Raw genomic sequence first — 24801 nt, forward strand, 5'->3', positions numbered from 1 at the left:
GATACCAATTGAAAGTGGACTGACAATGAAGTTCTCTTTTCAATAAATGACTTTTAAACTCTTCTTGGGTTAATGTGTGTGCTGACTTACTAAGCAATACTTCATGTCACATTAGTTCGTCTTTAATGCATTAAAGTTCTAGTTTATCTTTGGAGACACAATTTATGTGTGTGTGTGTGTGTATCCACAAATTCTCTGAGATTGCACACACAGTGCTTCCATTACTGCACTTGAACAAGGCCCTCAGGAACCACCTAGGTTCACCTGAAGTATAGCTCAGTAGAGAAAATGGCGATTAAGCCATCATCTGCAGTGCTGACATACCCTATGGAAACCCGTTTGAGTTCTGGTTGCTCCACTTCAGATCGAGCTCCCTGTGAATGTGACTGGGAAAGCAATGGAAGATGGCACAAGTGCCATCTGCACCTGCAGCCACGTGGGAGACCTGGATGAAGTTTCTGGCTCCTGGCTTCGGCCTGGTCCAGCCCTGGCTGTTGCAGCCATTTGGGGAGTGAACTAGTGGATGAAGATATCTCTCCTTGTATCTCCTTCTCTCTCCCTGCAACTCTTTCAAATGAATAAATAAATCTTAAAGAGAGAGAGAGAGAGAGAGAGAGAGAGAGAGAGAGAGAACATCCCTTAGTTTCTTTCCTTTGGAGTCACATGTGGACAGGACATTCCCAAACATTAATCTGAGTTATGGCTGGCGCCGTGGCTCACTAGGCTAATCCTCCGCCTTGCGGCGCCGGCACCCCAGGTTCAAGTCCCAGTCAGGGCACCGGATTCTGTCCCGGTTGCCCCTCTTCCAGGCCAGCTCTCTGCTATGGCCCGGGAGTGCAGTGGAGGATGGCCCAAGTGATTGGGCCCTGCACCCACATGGGAGACAGGAGAAGCACCTGGCTCCTGGCTTCGGATCAGCACAGTGCGCCGGCCGCAGTGGCCATTGTGGGGTGAACCAATGGAAAAGGAAGACCTTACTCTCTGTCTCTCTCTCTCACTGTCACTCTGCCTGTCAAAAAAAAACCTGAGTTATGAGTTATATTTTTTTTTGACAGGCAGAGTTAGACAGTGAGAGAGAGAGACAGAGAGAAAGGTCTTCCTTTGCCGTTGGTTCACCCCCAAAATGGCTGCTACGGCCAGCATGCTGCGCCGATCCGAAGCCAGGAGCCAGGTGCTTCCTCCTGGTCTCCCATGCGGTTGCAGGGCCCAAGCACTTGGGCCATCCTCCACTGCACTCCCAGGCCACAGTAGAAAGTGGAACTGGAAGAGGAGTCGCGGCGCTGGCCATGAGTTAAGAGTTATTAAAATTACTTTTGATCAGATCACTTCTCCCTACTCTTCTTGTACCAGCTTTTGAAATGACAATTTTCCCAAAGCAACTTTTTTTTTTTTTTTGACAGGCAGAGTGGACAGTGGGAGAGAGAGACAGAGAGAAAGGTGTTCCTTTTGCTGTTGGTTCACCCTCCAATGGCCGCCGTGGCCGGCGCACTGTGGCTGGTGCACCGCGCTGATCCGAGGGCAGGAGCCAAGCACCTGGTCTCCCAAGGGGTGCAGGGCCCAAGCACTTGGGCCATCCTCCACTGCACTCCTGGGCCACAGCAGAGAGCTGGACTGGAAGAGGGGCAACCGGGACAGAATCCGGCGTCCCGACCGGGACTAGAACCCGGTGTGCCGTTGCCGCAAGGTGGAGGATTAGCCTATTGAGCCACGGCGCGGGCCCTCAAAGCAACTTATAGCGAGTGGTAAGTCTCTGATGTCTTAGTAATTAAAGTATCAAATATCACCTTAGCAGCCAGCACTGTGGTTCAGTGGGTTAAGCTACCTCAAGTCCAGACTGTGACTGCTCCTCTTTCCCTTCCCTTCCCTTCCCTTCCCTTCCCTTCCCTTCCCTTCCCTTCCCTTCCCTTCCCTTCCCTTCCCTTCCCTTCCCTTCCCTCCCCTCCCCTCCCCTCCCCTCCCCTCCCCTCCCCTCCCCTCCCCTCCCCTCCCCTCCCCTCCCCTCCCCTCCCCTTTTCTTCTTAGGATTTATTTATGTATTTGAAAGAGTAAGAGAGAGGTGAGACACACACACACACACACACACACACACACACACATATATATATAGAGAGAGAGAGAGAGAGAGAGATTGAGAGAGATTTCCAATTCACTTCTCAAAAAGCTGCAATGGCCTGGGCTGGGCCAGGCCAAATCCAGGAGTTTGGAGCTTCCTCCTGGTCTCCGACGTGGGTGCAAGGGCCCAAGCACTTGGGCCATCTTCCACTGCTTTCCCAGGCCCATTAGCAGCTAGCTGGATCAGAAGAGGAACAGCCAGAGCTTGAACTGGTGCCCATATGGGATGCCGGCACTACAGATGGTGGTTTAACCCGCTTCACCACAGCACCAGCTCCTGCTCCATTTCTGACACATCCATCTCTAACACACCTGGGAAAGCAGCACGAGATGCCCAAATGTTTGGGTCACTGCTAAGCCATGTGGGAGACCCAACTGGAGTTCCAGGCTCCAGGTTTCAGCCTGACCCAGCCCTGGCCAATGTAGCCATTTGAGGAGTGAACCAGTAGATTGAAGATCTCTGTCTCTCCCTTTCTATGATTTGCCTTTCAAATAAATATAAAACAAATCTTTTAGAAAAATCACTCCACTTGAATATTTCCTTTTTTAAAGTTTTTTTTTTTTTTTAATTTATTTAAAAGGTGGAGTTAGAGAGAGGCAGAGGCGGAGTCAGAGAGAGAAAGATCTTCTGTCTGCTGGTTCACTCCCCAAATGGCCGCAATGCCTGGAGCTTGGCTGATCCAAAGCCAGGAGCTAGGAGATTTTTCCAAGTCTCCCACATGGGTGGGCCATCTTCTATTGCTTTTCCAGGCTATAGCAGAAAGCTGGATCGGAAATGGAGCAGCTGGGTCTCAAAATGGCACCCACATGGGATGTCAGCACTGCAGGTGGAGGCTTTACCCACTATGCCACAGCAACGGCCCCTCACTTGAATACTTCCGTATTTTCCATAATCCTGAAGTTGAGGATTTTACACCTTCATCTTGGAGGTTTGGTTCATTACACACTTTAAGGACAAATGTATTCTCCATTTATTCTAAATCAGTAGGTCCATGGTGACTACCCATGTTTTTGTCTTCTTAGAAAATCTAGAAAGCTGGTAGTTGAATATATGTATATCTCCTCCTCCCCAAGATGCTTTTCAATACATAACCTGCATGTAGTGATCAGGTGACTACTGTTTAGTGAAGTTAATAACCCCTGGATTCGGGAAGTCTTGGCACTCCATTGTCTCACCGGATCCCTACAACCTTTCATGAAACCAGTGGGGCAAAAGTAACTGCCCTTTGGATAAGAGGAATGTTAGGTTCAAAGAAAGAAGCCATTTGTGTAAGGTCATACAGAAAGTAATTGGTAAGCCAGGATTCAGACCTCAGCCCAAGAAAAACAACCAAGGCACTTTCTACCCTACTTTCAGCATTCCTGCTTAACTGAAGCTGGCCCTTGTAGATTATTCATTCTGTCGTGGACTGAAATAACTGGACTTATTCTATGGCACATTCATTGATTTCCAATCCTATGGTGATGAAATTAACACGGTTTTTACAAAATATTCAAAAGCACTCTAGTTTAAAAATATGTGAGCCACCATTTTCCAATGTTCATGTCTCAATTTGTAATCAATTCTTGGAGAATCTTTTTTTTTAAAGAGTCATACAATTTGATGATGTAATAAAATGTGGGACCTGGATGGGATGTTCATCTTTTAAATCCTTTTAAATTAATTAAAAGTTTGTATGTTCATATAGAAAAAATTCAAGGAGGCTAAGAAGTCATACTGAAAAACATAAAAAACTCCTTAACCCAGTTCTTCAATCTTACCTCCTAGAGTCAATTTATAGATCCTCCCAAAATTGTCTAAGCACAAACAGACTGCAGTTGCAAATGTAAGCATGCTGTACACACTGTTCTTTGTCTCACTTTTGTGGTTGTTGTTTAAAAATATAACTTGGAGGCAGGTCCTTAATAGAGCATTATTTTCCTTGACTACACAGTATCCTATACTACAATTTATTCAACAAGTCTCCTAAGATATTCTATCCATTATTTCAGTTACTTTTCTATTGTAAGCAACATTGTAATAATAATCTTTACATATATCTTAACTAAAAGTGGAATTTTGGGGTCAATGTGTATGCATTTTTATTGTATCCTTTTATTGCTATAAATTTATGTTCTTTGCCTGATTTAATGCTTTTCTCCCTGTGAATTAAAATTGTCTGATGTTAATATTAGGGTCTCTAGATCCTTTTTTAAAAAGGTTTATTTTATTTATTTATGAATCAGAATTAAAGAGAGACAGAGACAGAGAGAACTGCCTTCTGTTGGTTCATTCTCCAAATGGCCACAATGGTCAGAACTGTGCCAGGCCAAACCCAGGAGCCAGAAACTTCATCCAGGTCTCCCACATGGGTGCAGGTACCCAAGCACTGGGACCATCTTACGTTGCTTTCCCAGGCACATTAGCAGGAGTTGGATTGGAAGTGGAGCAGCCAGGACTCAAACTGGCGTCCATAGGGGATGTCAGCACTGCAGATGGTGGCTTAACCACCATCCTCCACTGTTTTCCTAGGCACATTAACAGGGAACTGGATCAGAAGTGGAGTAGCTGAAACTCTAAATGGTACCCATATGGGATGCCAGCGCTGCAGATGGCAGCTTAACCTATTGTGCCACAGTGTCTGCTCCATCTCTATTTTCTTTTTTAAGATGTTATTTATTTATTTGAGAGGTAGAGTTACAGATAGAGAGAGGGAGAGACAAGAGAGAAAGGTTTTCCAATCCCTCTTTCATCCACAAATGACTGCAATGGCCGGAGCTGGGCTGATCTAAAGCAAGGAGCCAGGAGCTTCTTCTGGGTCTCACATGTGGGTACAGGCCCCAAGCAGTTGGGCCATTTTCTACTGCTTTCCCGGGCTATAGCAGAGAGCTGGATCAGAAGCTGGAGCAGCCTGGACTCCAATCAGTGCTCATATGGGATGCCAGTGCCACAGGCGGAAGATTAGCCTACTATACCACAGTGCTGGCCCTTCTATTTTCTTTATTTTCTTTTCTGTGTGTGTCATTTTATATGATACACTTTTTTTTGTTTGTTTGTTTTATTTATTTATTTTTTTTAACTTTTATTTAATGAATATAAATTTCCAAAGTATGGCTTATGGATTACAATGGCTTCCCCCCCATAACGTCCCTCCCACCCGCAACCCTCCCCTTTCCCACTCCCTCTCCCCTTCTATTCACATGAGGATTCATTTTTGATTCTCTTTATATACAGAAGATTAGTTTAGCATACATTAAGTAAAGATTTCAACAGTTTGCTCCCACACAGAAACATAAAGTGAAAAATAATAGATGATTTTTTAAATGATGATGAAATCAGATCAGACCTATTGTCATGTTTAATCCCAGTGAGAGTCAAGTTGGGAATTGATAATTTCTTCTTCTTCTTCTTCTTCTTCTTCTTTTTTTTTTTTTTACAGAAGATCAGTTTAGTGTACATTAAGTAAAGATTTCAACAGTTTGCACCCCCATAGAAACACAAAGTGAAATATACTGTTTGAGTACTCGTTATACCATTAAGTCTCAATGTACAGCACATTAAGGACAGAGATCCTACATGAGGAGTAAGTGCACAGTGACTCCTGTTGTTGACTTTACAAATTGACACTCCTGTTTATGGCATCAGTAATCTCCCTATGCACCAGTCATGAGTTTCCAAGGCTATGGAAGCCCCTTGAGTTCTCCGACTCTTATCTTGTTCAGACAAGGTCATAGTCAAAGTGGAGGTTCTCTCCTCCCTTCAGAGAAAGGTACCTCCTTCTTTGAAGACCTGTTCTTTCCACTGGGATCTCACTCACAGAGATCTTTCATTTAGGTTTTTTTTTTTTTTTTTTTTTTTTTGCCAGAGTGTCTTGGCTTTCCATGCTTGAAATACTCTCATGGGCTTTTCAGCCAGATTGGAATGCTTTTAGGGCTGATTCTGAGGCCAGAGTGCTGTTTAGGACATCCGCCATTATGATACACTTTTTACTGTTTATTTCAAAAGATTTATTGATTTTGATTTTTTTCATTTTTGTTTATTTTCTTATTTGAAAAGAAGAGAGAGAGAGAGAGAGAGAGAGAGAGAGAGAGAGAGAGAGAGAGAGAGAAAGGTCTTCACCTGTTGGTTCACTCTCCAAATGTCTATAACAACTGGGGTTGGGGCAGGCTGAAGCCAGCAGCTAGGAACTTTATCCAGGTATTCCACAAAGGTTACAGGACCCCTCCATTTGACTATCACCTGCTTCCTTCCAGGGTGGTATTAGCAGAAAGCTGGAATCAGAAGCAGAGTGGAGACTGAAATCCAGGTACTCTAATATGGGATGAGGACATCCTAAGTGGCATCTTAAACACTATACCAAATGTCCACTCCATCTGTCTATCCATCCATTAATCCATACATACATACATATGCATACATCTATTATCTAGCTAGCTATCTTGAAAACCAAGAATGTATACAGGTATCTCCAATTCCAAGTCAATAATCTAGCATGTATTCTAGGCTTTCTATATTTTTAATCTCTTTTCTCTATAGTATGAAATCTGGCTACCATTATCCTCAACATATTTGCTTATCTGCTCAATCCTTTTATATGGAATTAGCTTTCCAAACACTCAGGCTGCTTCCTTGGCCCAGCTTTCCAAAGGCACAGAACACATCCACCAATTTCTTCCAACCTTCCTGAACAATCCAGGCATATCAGTTGAGTTCCCCCAGTCCCTTCAGAAGGAAAGGGGAAGTGGCTAGTCAAGGTTTTGAGACAATGGAGCTATTAAAGACTTCACAGTCCTGGGCTCAAAACATTTGTGACTGTTGTCAACTTGACAAGATCCGTGGACCCCAACCTGAGAGTTAATTTTTACATTAGTGAATTCTCATCTATCCTGATTAATTCGGCAACTGTGGCGCAGCAGGTAAAGCTGCTGCCTGCGATGCCAGCATCCATGTGGGTCCTGGTTCCTGTCCTGGCTGCTCCACTTCTGATCCAGCTCCCTGCTAATGTGCCTGGGAAAGCAAGCCCACATACTTGGACTCCTGCACCCAAATGGAATACCCAGAAGAAGCTCTTGGCTCCTGGCTTTGGACCAACCCAGCTCTGGCCATTGAAGCCACTTGGGGAATGAACCAGAGGATGGAAGACCTCTCTCTATGTCTCTCCCTCTGTCTCTCTCTGTAACTCTGCCTTTTAAATAAATAAATCAATCTTTATTTTAAAAAATGAGGAGACTTAAAAATATCTGTGGAAAATGATATTAAAAGGCAAATTTATTTTTGTGTAAAAACTTTTGACCTAAGTCATCCAGTCTGAGTCTGAAGGCACAGTTTGAAGATAGGCAGAGAGATGGAATTCTGTTACTCGGCTATGTGTTCTATTTAGTCTTCAAAGGAGTAGATGTGGACATGAGGCTCTGACAAACTGGGGGTGACAAGGTGCTTTATTCTGTCTATTGAATTAAATGTTAATCTCATCCAGAAACAACATCACAGACATTCAAATATCTGGGTGTGTGGTGGTGGGCAGGCTTTGTGGCACTGTGAGTTAAGTCATGGCTCATATAACCAGCGTCCCAAATTGACAGATTGCCTGGTTCAAGTCTTGACTGCTCTGCTTCCAGTTCAGGTTCCTGTTAAAGCATCCTGGGAGGCAGCAGATGATGACTCAAGGGCTTTAGTCCCTGCCACCCAGATCTGGATGGAGTTCCAGGCTCCCGCTTAGACCTGTTATGGGCTTCTGTGGAGGGAACCAGTGGTTGGAAGATTCTCTTCACCCCTGTCTATGTTGCTCTGCTTTTCAAGTAGGTGAAAACAAATAAATAAACATTAAAATATAAATATTGGGGCATCCTATGGTCCAGTCAAGTTGTCATAAAAAATTAACCACCACACATTTTACTCTCAAAAGGTCTTGATTTGGACAATATATCATTTCACTGTCCTTAAGGATTCTCCATCTTGAGCAGGTGCTAGGCCTTGACAAATGCTTCAGGACAAAACAGCTTCATTGTCCTAATATCCCCATTACTCCTGTAAAGTTATTTGCCAAATATTAGTAGCACTTTGATGCCTTTACAATGACTGTGTGTGTGTGTGTTTACATTTATACTGTATTTTAAATTGGTTTCCGTGGATAGGCATGCCCAAAGAACCCAGCCCATCGACACCATGTAGATAAGTTCATGTATCCTTCAATTGGAACAGGAAACCAATCTTCCCACAGGAAAGACTATGTTTGATATGGATTTTTTGAATTCTATGTGTTAATAAAACTCCTTTACAAGTTTATCTACTTTTGACAGGCTACCTACCCTAAATGCTGTTTTAGCAGCAAAACGAATTCCAAGTTCCAAATAACCAACTCAAAAACAAAATGATTCAGAGGCAGATATGACCTCTTTGTTTATTTCAGTTTCTTAGATTTGTCCCAACTCCCATTTTCTTAGGGAAAAAATATTTTAAAATAGTATAAGAATGAAGAATTGAAAGTCAGATAACAGATGGTCTGTGCTGTATATATTCCAGATATATAATTTACCATGTAATTCGGATTCAAATGCCTTCCTCTCAATATGTGATTTAGTTTCCATCAATAGTTTTATAACCAAGAAGTAATTGATAAATGGAAATTATTTGTAAGTAGGCAACTGAACTGTCAATGGTGTTAGAGTATGATATACACTAAACGCCTTTCAGAGAGTAGTGGATTGTATAGGGTCATGAACACAAGCTAAATGCTTCTGGGGAACGAAGCCGTTGTGATACTGAATTAATAATGTTGATCCAGGTGCTGGAAGCCAGGATAACATTCAGGCAAGTTGCTTTAGAATAATATTAGTGACTGCACCTTTTTAAGTTCTATGTGGAGTTAAACAATGGTGGTTAAGATGCTGGATGGGACACTTGCATTCCCATATCAGAGTGGGTTCACGTCCTGGCTCTGATCCTGATTGCAACTTCTCACTAATGCAGACCTTGGGAAGCAGATGGTGATGGCTCAAGTACTGAGACCCTGCTACCCATGTAGGAGATTCACACTGAGTTCCCATACCCTGGACTGGCGTGGCCCAGCTTTGTTTGATGTGAGCATTTGGGGAGTATGCACAGAAGAGAAATCCCTCTGTCTCTCGGCCTCTCAAATAAAATTTTAAAAATTAAATCTTATATTTTAATTTTATTTGAAAGGCAGAAAGACAGGCAGAAAGATCTCCCATCTACTAGTTCATTCTCCAAATGCCCACAACAGCCAGGGCTGCGTCAGAAAGAAGCCAGGACCCTGTAACTCCATCTGGGTCTTCCATGTGAGTAGCAGAAACCCAAACACTTGAGCTGTTACTGTTGCCTTGCTGGGTGTGTGATAGCAGGAAGCTGGGTTGGAAGCAGAGCAGTCAGGAGTTGAGTCAGGTACTCTGATAAGGGATGTGGGCATCCCAAGTGGCATCTTAACTGCTCTGCCTAACGTTCACCTCAATAATCTCTTCTTTAAAAAAGGTGGGCTTGCTGAGAATCTTCAGAATGGGGCTAGGAACTCACTTAGAAAGTTAAAAAAGATACTTACTTGATTATCAATTTTATACACATTATATGTTATATTTCCAAATGGCTACATACAGAGGGAAAATTACATTCGTAGTCTAAATGTATCTGTCAAATAAAACAAATTCAAACCAAAAAAAAAAGTCTTTTCTATGTTAGTGACATTTAAATTTAGTTTTAAGAGAAGCAATGGTAGGAGGGTTAACAACATTGACATGAGGTCAAGAAACCCAAGTTCTGGCCTTGGAGCTAATAAGCAGCTGCATGACCTCAGAGTCATGATTTATAGTCTCTCTGCTCCTCTGTTTACTTGGCTGAGTACTACTTCCAAGGTCTAATGCCCAAATTTGGAATTCAATAGCTTTGATTTTAAGATAAACATCTTACCCTCACCCTGCATCCTTGAACATGGAGTCTCATTACTCAAGACATAAACCTGTCCCACTCTGGTTCTAATCTGCAACAGCAGATGCTAGTCACTATTCTCAGTTCTTATTTAAAAAAATTATTTGAAAGACAGTATACACACACACAGAGAGAGAGAGAGAGAGAGAGAGAGAGAGAGAGAGAAAGGTCTTCCGCCTGCTGGTTCATTCATTCTCCAAATGATATAATAGCCAGGGGTGGGCCAGGCCAAAGCTAGGAACCAGGAATTCCATCTGGGTCTCCCATGTGTGGCAGACTTCCAAGTACTTGGGCCATCCTCTGACACACCCAGACATGTTAGCAGGAAGCTGGAATTGGTAGGGGCGGAGCCACTTGGATATGGGCTGCTGGCATAGGAGGTGATAGCTTAACTTTCTGCACTACAATCCCCACTCCTGTTCTCAGTTCTTAAACATCAGAATCCAGGCATCATTTTATGGTTCCCTCCCTCCTCCTTTCCTTTCCATCTGTAAAATAATTAATTAGCAGGTCATTATCTGAGACAGCTCCAATGCCTTGAGTGCCTACCTAAACAAACCAAAACTCATGTAGAGTGGTCTTAGACTAAAATAACAAACCAAATTGCTACCTTGCCCTTAAGTAGCAAATTTAGCCATCAAAAACACCAACTAGGCTCTAACTAGGGACTTCCCACTTAAAGCATTCAAATATTTTCCTTGTCTTCTATCAACACCTTAGAAAAATCCTCCCTCTGTGCCCATTCCACAGAGCCCTGAACAGCTCATGGTTTACTGCTGCCTGATTCATCAGTTGATGCCTACTCAAATAAACTCTTTAAAATTATAATATACCCATACTTATTTTTAAGCACATGATTAATTGCTAATAAAGTTTTAGGTAAAAATGAGCCAATGAGGGGGCGGTGCCATGGCTCACTAGGCTAATCCTCTGCCTGTGGTGCCGGCACCCCGGGTTCTAGTCCTGGTTGGGGCGCCGGATTCTGTCCTGGTTGCTCCTCTTCCATTCCAGCTCTCTGCTGTGGCCTGGGAAGGCAGTGGAGGATGGCCCAAGTCCTTGGGCCCTGCACCCGTGTCGGAGACCAGGAAGAAGTATCTGGTTCCTGGCTTCGGATGGGCGTAGCTCCGGCTGTGGTGGCCATTTGGGAGGTGAACCAACAGAAGGAAGACCTTTCTCTCTGTCTCTCTCTCTCACTGTCTCACTGTCAAAAAAAAAAAAAAGCCAAGGAATCACAGAAATTTTCCCTGGGCTGGCTACAGGTAGTGTAAGATACCAGATCACTCAATGTGCTGAAAACAGTAGCAACAACAACAAAACCCAAAAGATATGTGTGTGTGTGTGTGCATGTGCTCATGCATGCACACCTGATCCTCCATTCAGACTGCTAATACTGCCTTAATGACTTTCCATTACAGTGGCGGTGAAAGTCAGGTGCCTATCGCCCTCCTTGCTTCAAAGGGGAATTTTTAAGAAGTACTCCATAAATAAATAAGTAGTTTGGCAACATTTTGTTGATTATTAACTGTATTGTGAAGTATAGCTAATATTCTGTCACATAATATTTACATGATTTTTTATAAAAGTGGTTTGCCTATTGTTTGCCTTATCTCTTGGATTTTTTCCTTCATAAAACCGTGCGAAGATGCTTTGATTACAGAACAGTTCACAGAGGTTTCCATTTTGTCTCTGAGTGAGAGCTTGCTATTTATGGGATTTAAAAAAAAACTCTATGCAGATTTAATTTTAAAATTAAGGAACATTCAGAGTGGTAATATGTTAAATGAATATGAGTAGAGACAGGGTGCTGCTTTGATATTTATATAACTGGAAAAAAATACAGACTCTCACAATCTACACCTTTAGGGACTTACCCACACGGGAGAAGAATACATTTCCCATCTCTCCCCTACCTCTTCTAGTGACTGGTAGGAAACTTTGTACAGGATGTGTTAAAGAAAAATGATAATTACAAAAACAGCTGATTACTAAGCCTGCCAACTATGAGCAGGTGGCATCTTTGACTAGGAAGTGGCCTTAGCTCTCCTACCTGTATTTCACAAATGTTTCAAAATAAAATAAAAGGAGAGAAAGTTAAGGGTAGAACACTAGCAACTATGGAAAGTAAGTGAAAGAATGAGGCACTTGGAGAGAGACTCCAGCCAGTGAGGCATGGCTAGAGATGGGGGTGGCCCAGTGTATGTTAGCAACAGTGATGCCAAGTGTAACCATCTAAATATGGCCCACACATATCTGTACTCAGGTGCAGAATCACCAACTCACTACACAGAGAAAAACGCAAGCATAGTCCTATCATTGGGGTATACAGGATAGAGTGAGGAAAGCTTCCTCCCCTTCTTTGAGGCTGTGCAAGAGCCCCTAAATACTCACATGATCTAGAAATTCTAAGGTCGTTGCCACTGGGAATAGTCACTACTTCAGCCAGCCTGGCCCATTCAAACATTGGTGGCTGCCTCTTTCATCCTGGGCCTGAACAGGGTCTTGGAGCTATGGCTCTTGTTATAGCTTAATCAGTGTTCTTTTCTCAAAAACTATGCTGAGGCCTTAACCCCGGAATGTGATCTTGTTTGGAAATAGGGTCATCACAGATGTAATCTGTTAAGATGAGGTCATCGTGGGACAGGGTGGGATCCTAATCCTGCATGACTGGTGTCCTTATAAGGAGATGTCCATATGGCGACAAGGACATTCATGCAGAGCCCCGTGTGACCATGAAGGCAGCGACAGGAGTTGTGTCCCTGCAAACCCATGAGCACCAAGGGTTGCTGGCCCTCCGTTCGAAGCTGTGAAGAGAAGAGGCAAGAGTCCTCCTTAGGGTTCAGGGGACACAGCTCAGCTGACATCTTGATTTCAGACTCCTGGCCCCCAGAACTGGGAGACAATACGTTCTGCTATTTTTATCGCACCTGGTTTGGGGTGCTTTGTTACAATAGCCATAGGAAACGAACACAGGCCTCCAGGCTGTATGTGTTTGGCACTTAGACCTCAAGTCGCCCCACTCCAATCTGTCAAGGTTGTTTCCCCAGGGGAGCTGCTTAGGGTGGGGCACGAATGGGTCATTCTCCCTCTTGAAGTTAAAGCCAGGCTCTTCTTCCCTTGAGTCACCGCAGCTATAGCACTTAAAAGATGACTTCATTCCGGGCCTGGTGGAAGCAACAGAGAAGTTATTCTTTCCTGGTTGAGGCCACATTAAAGGAAATCTATAACATGAAGAAAAAAGTCCTTTGGGCCGGCGCCGCAGGCGGAGGATTAGCCTAGAACCCTGGGTTCTAGTCCTGGTTGGGGCGCCGGATTCTGTCCCGGTTGCTCCTCCTCCAGTCCAGCTCTCTGCTGTGGCCTGGGAGTGCAGTGGAGGATGGCCCAAGTGCTTGGGCCCTGCACCCCATGGGAGACCAGGAGGAGGCACCTGGCTCCTGGCTTCAGATCAGTGCGGTGTGCTGGCCACAGCGGCCATCTCGGGGGTGAACCAACAGAAGGAAGACCTTTCTCTCTTTTTCTCTCACTGTCTATAACTCTCTCTCTCTGTCTCTCTCTCTCTCACTGTTTAACTCTGCCTGGCCAAAAAAAAAAAAAGAGAAAAAAGAGTCCTTTGATTTTTTTTTTCATAATTTACCCTGTCATGTTAGGGTACAACTGGGCCCAGTTCTGTGCTGTGCCAAGGATAATCTCCGCCTTCTCAAGCCTTCAGTGAGAGGCTGGCATGAGCAACAGAGGGTGTGAGGGACATGGAGGAACAGGGAGGTATGGCCTTCTTTCATCTGCCTCCATGCCATGGACAGCACAGCAACATCAGCAGCCTACAAAAGGGGGATAGGGGCTGTGGGGAGTAGGCAGGGCTGGGAGCTACAGATTGGCAAAGAGGATGCATCAGTATCAAAGGCCAGTTCATGCCCTGCCCTGTGACAAACCCTGTTTCCCAAACCTGCTAGTGCAAGGCGGTCCTTGGCTGGAAGAAGCGGGTATTCACGTAAATTCCAGATCCACTGAACAATAAACAAGGGCTATCTGAGAGAATGCATGCTGAATATTTGGAAACTGTAAGAGATTTGTTTAAGGAATAGAACAAACAGTCTCAAAAAGTCTGTTCACCACTTTTCCAGAGGAAAAGAACTGGAAATATACGACATGATCAAAGACAACTGAGTCAATAATAATCTTGAATGTAGAAGATGATGAGGCTTTGGATGTATTTCCAAGAAATCATCGCTGTGAGTCTTTAAATGTTGGCTGAGAAACTGGGAAACTGAGAACCAATGGGTTACCATCTTGCTTTTAACAGGACGTTTAAACTCCATGCAATTATATTTTCAGTCTAAAATAAATAGTTTGAAATTAATGAATACAGGCACAATCTTCCTACCCCTAAGTTGAAGTGAATCCTTAAGAGAACAAGACCTCTTTTTTTTTTTTTTTTTTTTTTTTTTTTTTTTTTTTTTGCCTTGCTGTCACATCAGTTGTTTTCTTTCTCAGAAAACAGACTAAGAAATTCATGAAACTGAGTACCCCACCCCAGCCAGTCAGGCTGCTCAGCAGGGGACCCTTCTCTGAAATTTGCTTGAACTCCTCTAGAGCAAAATGTAGATCCTGTCTGAAATGGATTGCCTTGAAATATCTCACAACAGTTAAAAAAAAAAAGTGTGTATAAGGGGATAAATGACCCCAAATCAGTCATTGTTGACAAATCTCGTAACTGCTAAGTTTGGATGATAGGGACACATTCACAATTCCTCTCTGTACAATTCTTGATAAAGAATTCTATACAATTCTATACAATTAATAAACAATCACAAAGATGATATGTCTGGTCTGTGTCTACAGGAGAATGCTTAATCCTAAGCAGCAAAGAGTATATGAAATATAATGAACATATTCTTAGCTTGTGCCTTCGTACCTTGAACTGTGACAGGTGTGCTATCCTGAGGGCCAGTTGGGAGCACCTCTGAGGAATGCTGTAACACTTGGGAAAAGAAACTTTTCTGAGAGGGCTTAAATTAAACCATGAAATGTCTGTCTCAAATTGGCTCTCAGCATGCCCTGAAAATGTATCTGGTACTTACATTTTGAAAGAAAACAACCAGGAAATATCTTGTGCTTCTCTGACTGAAATAGCTGTGACATTTCACGCCCAAGCATCTTTCCAGTGGCCTGACCCTGGAGCAGTGACTGGGCTCACTGGCTCGCCTGTGGTGGGGACGGCTTGGAGGTGGAGGTGGCAGGCTTGGCAGGAGCTCAGCGGCGGCTTGTTTGCCCACCGGCGAACATCACAGGCAGGCTGCCTCACGCCAGAAGCGGCAGTGCAGCTTTGGCAGAGCCTCTGAAAATGTCAGTCTGATTCTTTTCTGAAACTATTTTTGCCTTCTACATTTTAATTATTCTAAATTTTGGAAAGTATCTGGGCATGGCAAAGTCTTTATTTTCTTATTTTGGCACTTGCATTGATTCCTATTTTAGTAACTTCTTTTTAGCTCTCCTCAATAGAAATTAAATACAAATAATTTGGGGTATTCTAAGTAGATTGAATGGTGGGGTCAGGCTTACACCATTTGAAATTTTCCTGGTTCATTTGCAGAACATGAATGCAAATGCTTTATGGCTCAGCTTATATACTCAGAGAAATGCCACCAGATCCAGGGATGGTTTAGTATTTAGAGACCAAGTTTGTTACTGGCCAACACTCCTCCCCACTTGACACTCTCCAGCCCTCTCCAGCCCTTCTCTCCTCCCTCTCCAGCACCTTAGCTTGACCTGCCCCAGATGCATCTTCCCAATCACCTTCTACCTTTGTTAACCGTTGGCCCTCTGCAGATTTTGCTGTCTTATATTGCAGTTAGAAATCTCAGATGATTCCAAATCTTTTAGCATTTTAACTGATTTTGAAAACTAGAATTTTTACTTAATAAATAAATTCCTAAAATAATTTGTGAAATTTTTATAGCAATTAAAATTTTTAGAATGTTTCCCATATTTTCTAAATTAAAAGAAATTGCACTACACATTATATCTCAATGTTTTTCTAATAATTTAGGGTTAATTATTTTTTAAAAGATTTATTTTAATTGTTTAAAGACAGTTACAGAGAGAGGTAGAGCCAGAGAGAGAGAGAGAGAGAGAGAGAGAGAGTTCTTCCACATCCACTGGCTCACTTCCCAAATGACTGCAATGGCCAGAGCTGAGGTGATCTGAAGCTAAGAGCCAGGAGCTTCTTCCAGGTCTCTCACATGAGAGCAGGGGCCCAAGGACTTGGGCCATTTTCGACTGCTTTCCCAGGCCATAGCAGAGAGCTGGATCAGAAGTGGAGCAGCTGGGACTCAAACCAGCAACCATAAGTGATGTTAGCACTGCAGGCCGGGGCTTTAACCTGCTGCGCCACGGCGCCAGCCTCCAATTATTCTGTGACCAACTGGCCCAGTTCTAAGATACTGAGCCTAATTTCAGGATACTGGACTAGGTAACTGTTACTAGAGAGGGCAGTCCGAGCAGGAAGCATCTAGACCAAGACTCAGGATGTAGGGTTCAGTTCAGCAAGCTGGATACAATATACAAAAATGATCACAACATAACAGGTGTTAGTTCACACACATATGGGTCCACAGGGAAGGGAGATCAGTGTAAAGTAACAGGAATAGTATCATAGGCAGACGGAACATGAGAGGAAGGAAGCTAAGAGCAGTAACTTAAAAATCTGTTGGGGCCAGCGCTGTGTTGCAGTGGGTTAACGCCCTGGCCTGAAGCGCTGCCATCCCATATGGGTGCCAGTTCAAGACCAGCTGCTCCGCTTCCAATCTGGCTCTCTGCTGTGGCCTGGGAAAGCAGTAGAAGATGGCCCAAGTCCTTGGGCCCCTGCACCCACATGAAGACCCAGAAGAAGCTCCTGGCTCCTGGCTTCGGAAAGGCACAGCTCTGGCCATTGCAGCAAATTGGGGAGTGAACCATTGGATGGAAGACCTCTCTCTCTCTGCCTCTCCTCTCTCTGTATTACCCTTTCAAATAAATAAATAAATTTTCAAAAATTTCAAATTGAATCTTTCAAATAAATAAATAAATGTTTAAAAAAAATCTGTTGTTGATCAATAGGGAATTGGCACAGGGAAGATTGCCCACAGTCCTAAGGACTTCATGCCTCTCTTAAGAGAGATAATTGTAGGCGCCGGCATTGTGGTACAGTGGGTAAAATCCTTTGCCTGGGATGCCAGCATCCCATATGGGTGCCGGTTCATGTCCCAGATGCTTTACTTCCAATCCAGCTCCCTGCTAATGGTCTGAGAAAAGCAGTGGAAGGCGGCCAAGCGTTTGGGCCCCTGTCACCCATATGGGAGACAGGAAAGAAGCTCTTGGTTTCAATCTGGCCCTGTGCTGGCCATTGTGGCCATCTGGGGAGTGAACCAGTGGGTAAAAGATTTCTCTCCCTCTCCCTCTCTCTCTGAAACTCTTTCAAGTGAATAAAAAAACCTTTTTAGAGAGAGAGAGAAGTAATGATAAGAGTTTGACAGAGCAAATCTTAGAGGAGGAATTCTCTGTACAAATAATCAAAATTAGGAGGCAGTAACCCAAATTACAGGCAAAGGTGGGAACAAGGTCTGGATTCAGGGTCAATGGCCTAGAAACAGCCACTTGAATACTGTTATCTATTTTCCACTGCTACAGAATAAATAAGAAAAAATCTAAGGCATTCATTTATTATTTCACAGTCTCCTAGGGTAAGGAAACATGGTACCAGTCAGTTGCTCAGACTGAAATCAAGGTGCTAGTTGGGCAGCAATGTCATCTGAGGAGTGGAGTCTTCTTCCGATCTCACTTATTTTGTGGTTGGTGGAATTCAGAGCCATGTCATTGTAAGGCTGATGTCCTTGTTTTCTTGTAGGCTATGAGATGGGAATCACTCAGCTCCTCCAGCTCCCCTGCAAGCCCTGTTCAACAGCACACTCACAACATGGCAGCTTACTTGTTCAAAGCCAGTAGAAGCTTCCTGCAGTTGGCTACAGTGAAGTCTTATGAAAGGTAATGTGGTCACTGGATTATCATCTTGCCTTGCAGTATAATGCAGACCAATCAAAGGACTAACTATCCTATCATATTCACGGGGTCCCATACGCACTGGAGGGGCAGGGTGTCATACAGTGTTTCTACATCAGAAGGAGGCGATCTTGGAATCCGTCATAAAATTCTCCCTGCCACAAATACTCAATTACTCAGCACTGAGTAAACATCTACTGAGTTTCAGTAAATACCAGCAGTATTCTACAATTTGGAGTACAAGCTGAAGAAAAAAAATTAGAAATCAAAGACAGGTAATGAATCCCATAGCCTAATCGAGAAAACAGACTTGAAAATTAATTTAAATACAAGTAACTAGATTTAGCTAACACTACCATCCTATGTGCACTTCCTATCCCCTCTCCACAGAAGTAAGTCACAATTAAAAAAAAAATTCAACAATCTTTTAAAACTTGCTATGATTATGTAATATTTATTGTTAACTTCTGAGCTAAGTAGTGTATTGTACACATATATTCTTTCTTGTACAAAGTTTTGCTTTTGCTAGAGTTAACAATTTAATAATTTCCTATTTTAAAACATCTTAATATATTTAATCTTTCATTTATTTGAGGGAGATGGAGAAAGCTCCTACTTACTAGTTCACTTCCCAAATGACCACAAAGCTAAGGTTAGATTAGACCAAAGACAGGAGCTGGGAACGCATTCCAGGTCTTAAAAATGAGTGATAGGGACCCATGCTTTTGAGCCTTTCATTTTCTGCTGCCTCCCAGGGTATGCATTAGCAGGAAGCTGGAACTGGTAGCAGAGACAGGACTGAAACCTGGGCACTGTTTTGGAATATAGGTATCTTACCTGTCTTAATGTGGTGCCTTAACTGCTAGACCAAACCTCCTCCCACCACCTTATTTGCATAGTTTTCTATGTACCTGTTTGATAGTTACTTCTAAAATCTCTAACATTCGCTGAATGTTTACAAATAATTTTCCTAGTGCTCAAGCAATCCAAATAATAGGTCATTTTTCATGCTTTGCACCTCGTGGGATAGTTCTCTACCACTGACTTCTACATCTTACTTTTGTCTGGCCTGGTTGTTCTCAAGGCTGTGACTTAGCCGAATCCTGGATCCTAGTTCCTGGATCCAATGCATTTTGCTTTATTAGTTTACTCTTTCTGGTAAAGTACAGCCATCAGTAGTTTCCTGAGATGCATGGGAGTATTTTTTTTTTATTTGACAGGTAGAGTTTTAGACAGTGAGAGAGAGAGAGAGAGACAGAGAGAAAGATCTTCCCTCTGTTGGTTCACTCCCCAAATGGCCGCTATGGTTGGCACTACATGGATCCAAAGCCAGGAGCCAGGTGCCCCCTCCTGGTCTCCCATGCGGGTGCAGGGGCCCAAGTACTTGGGCCATCCTCCACTGCCCTCCCGGGCCACAGCAGAGAGCTGGACTGGAAGAGGAGCAACCAGGACTAGAACCTGGCGCCCATTTGGGATGCTGGCACCGCAGGCGGAAGATTAACCAAGTGAGCCACAGCACTGGCCCCATGGTTTTTTTGATTTTCTTTGCTCCTAGTCCTTGCCATCTAAAAGCATTTTTATTCTATTCTCATATATAATTGGGGATAGAATTCTATGCTCACACTTGATCGACAGGGTATGTTAGCTGGTTTGAATTGTAAATAAAAAAATTCTCCTTAAAATTTTAGATTGCTTTGCTATTCTATAGCATCCAGTGTTCTGTTAGGAAACTTGGTACTATTTGTTTTTTTCTATGACATTTTTTTCCCTCTTTGGAAACTTTTTGGGAGGGGGGTAAAAACCCTCTATTCTCATATTTGAGTGCTGGTTTGAATCTCTGCTACTATTCACTTCCAGTCCAGTTTCCTACTAATGTGCCTGGGAGGCAGCATATAATGGACCATGTGCTTAGTTCTTGCTACCCACTTGGGAGAGCCACATGGGAGTTCCTGGCTACCAACTTCAGCCTGGCCCAGCCCTTACTGTTGTGGGAATCTTGAGAGGGAACAAGTGGATGGAAGATCTCTCCCTCTCTCTCTCACTCTGGCTTTCAAATAAATAAACAAATCTTTAAAAAGAAAATATTATAGCAGTTGCAATCCAGAGATGAGGAACCATGACTGTTACTACAACTGCCTATTGACTATATAAGTATAGTGACTTCACATTAGAGTGCTACTGCAGGCAAATCCAGTTTCCACACTGTACATCTTCCTACTAGCAAGAGAATGGCTCTCTCTCAAATCCCCTCACTCCCTCTTTCTTCTGTTTAAAGTTTTATTTATTTATTTGAAAGTGAGAGATAGGGAGGGAGGGTGAAACAGAGAGAGAGACCTTCCATCTGCTGGTTCACCCCCCAGAAGGCCTCAATGGCCAGGATTGGGCCAAGCTGAACTCAGGAGCCAGGAGCTTCATCCAGGTCTTCCATGTGGGTACAGGAGCCCAAACACTTGGGCCTTCTTTTGTTGCTTTTCCCAAGCCATTAGCAGGGAGCTGGATAGGAAGTAGAGCAGCCAGGACATGAACCAGGACATGAACCAGCACCCATATGGGATGCCAGTGTCATAAGTGGCCACCTTACCCATTATACTACAATGTTGGTCCTCTCATATTCCCTTTCAAATCACAAGTGCATCTAACTGGCAAAATTTAATTTGCACACAGAATCCTCACTAGAAATATAGTTTCTGGCATTCTAGCCTCTATAGAATGGAAAAGCTCACCAGATAGTTGAAATGAAAGACAAGAATCAAGTCATCCCACCACCAGGGTGCAGATACACAGAAAGGCCAGCCATGGCATCTACAGGAGGGACAAGGAGTTGCTATAGGGACGGGCATAATCAGGAATGGCCAATGTATTACTGAGGTTTCTCCATAGAAACAGAACCAATAAGGTGGACAGAACTATATTAGAGGGAGAACAGGCATTGTGGAGCAATATGTCAGTTACTTCTTGGGATACCCACATCCCATGTCAGAGTGCCTGAATTCAAGTCACTTCCAATCCAGTTTCCTGCTAATGTGTACTCTGGGAGACAGCAGGTATTGGCTCAAGTAGTTGGGACCTTGCTGTGAACATAGGAGACCTGGGTGGAATTTCTGGCTTCCCACTTTAGCCTGAATCAGCTCAAACTTTGCAGGCATTTGGGTAGTGAACCAGTAGGTGGAAGATCCCACTGTCTTCTCTCTTGCTCTGCATTTCAAATAAATAAATCTTTAAAAATTATATATTATACATATTAGTATATTATATGTAGCTTATATATTAGAAGTGATTTATTATGGGGATTAGTTTACATGATTCTAGAGGCTCCGAGTCCCATGATATGCTGACCGCAAGCTGGACTGGAGAAGCTGGCAGTGTAACGGTTTCTGTGTTTGAAGGTCTGAGAACCTAGGGGACTGCTGGTTTAGGTTCCGAAGGCTGGAGAATCTGGAGCTCTGGCGTCTGAGGGCAGGAAAAGACGGATGTTTCAGCTCCAGAAAAGACAGCAAGTTCATTCTTCCTCTGTCATTTTGTTTTAGCTGGCCTCTCTATGGAGGCCTGCCAACATGTAGCAACTCAAGTGCTAGTCTCTCCCAGCAACACCCTCACAGACTCACCTAGAAATCATGTTTTACCAGTTACCTGGGCATAACTTAATCCAGTCAAGTTGACAACCTAAAATTAGCCATCACAATCAGGATTAATTAGCTGAAAAAGGATTAAAGGTATGACATGAATCATGTAATCCCCCCCCCCCTTTTTTTTTGAAGTAGAGAACCATTTCCCCTATTTAGTTTAAACCTAGCTGTATTCCACCCAGGACTGCAGTAAGTGAGAAGAGTTACATGTGGGCAGCGAGAGGCAGGGGGCATGCTAGTCAGCATTAACCTACATAAAACTGGGAAATAAAAAGATTCAGATTGCCAAGCTGAGACATTTGGTTCACAGGTATGGATGATGATGGAAGGTTGTGACTCATATAATCAAGGGTTCAGATTTGATATGAGACAACCCACACAAAGTCCTGACATCTCTGAGCAGCAGAATAAAAATGAGATGACTATCAAAACACAATCTTGTGTAAGCACTATTAAAAATAAGGAATCTAGCTGAGTCACTTAGAAACAAGACAAAATACTATACTCTATGGCAAACAAAGAATCTAAATTTTATATGCCTTTAAAGTTGTAGGTGCCAATTTGAATACAATGACCTCCTGTACTAAGGAATACATAATATTTTAAGCTACAGGTTACAGTCCCAGTCTAGAACAACTCAGTTTATAAATTCAGATTTTTCCAAGGGGGCTAAAGACAAGCTCTACAAAAAACACATTCCTCGTTTTTCCTTTGTGCACATTTTAACTTCTAACATTACCTTGTAAGTTGTTTCTAGAAGCTCTTTTGTTTGATTTTCATCTCATTCTCATACCTGCATCAACCACGAACTCCATTTTCAATCTGTCCATGATTCCTTTTTACTAGCAAGAGCTCATTAGAATTATTCACATTTCTAAGATTCTACTTGCTAAAACTAAGTTAGAAACAAAGCCTAAATATATTTACTATCTAAACCTTACCTAAAATATAGAATGTTGCAGAATTTTAAGTAACTTTTGTAATTAAATCATTAATTTTTCATGATTAATCAATGCCATATAAAAGACACAAAAATACAGGTTCAAATGCCCAATTTCTATGGAAATACTCTCCAAACAAGCAGGAATCAAAGGACATGCAGATTTTATTTTTACACTTTCATATTGTGTGTCCCAATAAAACTGATTTTCAGCTAAATACATTGCAGATGATTGTGCTTCCCCCCAAACCAAAGGGAACTTCCTAAGTTTGACAAGACTACCACTTTCTGAGCTTGTAGCTAATTGTAGTAGACAAGTAACAATATTTTGAATACCATTTGTACATCTCCTAGTTCCCCAGGGTGAAGTCTGCCTTACCCACAAAGCATTTGGTAAGAGGACACTTTCCAGCCTCCAGGAGGGTACAGGCACCTGAGTTTAGATTGATGGAACCATCAATCTGATACAACTGCACGAGACAGTGAGGCATACTGGGTTAACGTGGGGAAAAGGAAGGCACTGGGGCACAGAGCTTCTGGAGTCCATGGTGGTGGCAGTGGAAGTTGCAGCTTCCTGCCTGCACAGTTGCAATGGATTCCTCTCCAGCCATTATGTGCTGTGGTGTGGTTCTGATAGCCCTTCCAAAGGTCTGGTATTTCATACCTTCCTTTCACCCTAAATCAGCTCAACGGTTTTTGGAAATGTGGTCTGAGGACCTTGGCTCCCAGAAACTCCTTCACAGGGTATGTGAGTGGCCCCCTTTCCCAGCTACGCAGGTGTGTGAAGCCAGATTTCCTTCACCACACTTCAATCAATATCACAACACAACAGTTTGAATATAGAGGATGATGTAAAAATACAACTGCCTTCTATTGAGTTAAACATTAAAGAGAACTGCAAAAATGTAAAACAACATACTCTTCTCATTTTTTATTTTGGAAACATTATTTTAACTTTTTAAGTGTTATTTTATGCTAATGTGCATTGGGTTTATTAGAGATTCTCTAAGCCATTCCTGGCCAACGAAGAACACTTTTATTGAGCAGTCCTCTGCACAACCACTGGAAGAACGCTTCCCTGGTCTTCCCTAAGCTAGCATTGGCTGCTATGAATGATTTAAACAGATTATTAAACTACCTCTGGATGTAAGGATGTGTGGGTAACTTTAAGTGAATTAATTTTTTAAAGGCTGCTCAGTTTAATTCCTGCAAGTATGCATAGACTTAACACATAAAACCAAAAGTCCTTTGGTGTCCTCAACAATTTAGGAACCTCAAAAGATTTCCTATGACCAAACAAGTTTAATCACCACTATATTCGATTCTGTCATCTTTATTTAAAAATCTTAACAATAAAGAAGGCTACATTTTTCTTTAATTTGCCATACAGATTTAGGTGGCTTAAGAGAGAAGTTGGTTTAGAAAGAATATATGGTATTTTCTCCCAGTAAGGAGAAGATGTGGATGCAAAAAGCAGCACATACTTGAACCAAGATCAAGAGTTGATAGGAGGGGCTGGCACTGAAGCATAGTAGGCTAAGCCTTTGCCTGTGGTACCGGGATCATATGGGTGCCAGTTTCTGTCTTGGCTACTCCTCTTCCCATCCAGCTCCCTGCTAATGGACTAGGAGAGTAGCAGAAGATGGCCCAAGTGCTTGGGCCCCTGCACCCACATGGGAGACCTGGAAGAGCTCCTGGCTCCTGGCTCTGGCTGTTGTGGCCATTTGGGGAATGAACCAGTGGATGGAAGAACTTTCTGTCTCTCCCTCTCTCTCTGTAACTCTACCTCTCAAATACATAAAATCAAAAGTGTCAACAGGAATGCCATAAAGCAGTGTGTGTTTCTACAAATGAAAGGAGGAAGACAAAGAATAAAGTACCCACAGAATGTAATACTGACAGTGAAGGCTTATTAATTATTATTTCTTAATTTTCCATATAACCTCATATCTATGTTCTTTTTGGGAAAGGAGTAGCAAAAGGAATCTTTAGATATCCCAGAGGCTCAATTGTATTATTCTGCTCAGTTATGGTTAATGTCCATGGAGGCCTATACATGGTAAGCTTAGAACATGCTTGATCATAGAATGAATAGTTTAATAAATATATCACAGAGTCAGTTTAAATTTAAAAAGGTGGAAATCCAGCATTATGAAGAGGCATGTGGTACCAAA

The 24801-nt window shown here is 42.8% G+C and overlaps 1 long non-coding RNA gene across 1 annotated transcript in view; it reads left to right on the forward strand.

Moving 5' to 3' along the window:
• LOC138849648 (uncharacterized) overlaps nucleotides 1–24801 on the forward strand; it is a 69271-nt gene that overhangs the window by 33337 nt on the left and 11133 nt on the right. The window contains exons 4-5 of the long non-coding RNA XR_011388651.1: nucleotides 1401–1742; nucleotides 17910–18046. This is a non-coding gene — a long non-coding RNA (uncharacterized lncRNA). The remainder of the gene's footprint in view (nucleotides 1–1400; nucleotides 1743–17909; nucleotides 18047–24801) is intronic.

Source organism: Oryctolagus cuniculus, chromosome 5, assembly GCF_964237555.1.
Source record: "Oryctolagus cuniculus chromosome 5, mOryCun1.1, whole genome shotgun sequence".
Taxonomy (NCBI): Eukaryota; Metazoa; Chordata; class Mammalia; order Lagomorpha; family Leporidae; genus Oryctolagus; species Oryctolagus cuniculus.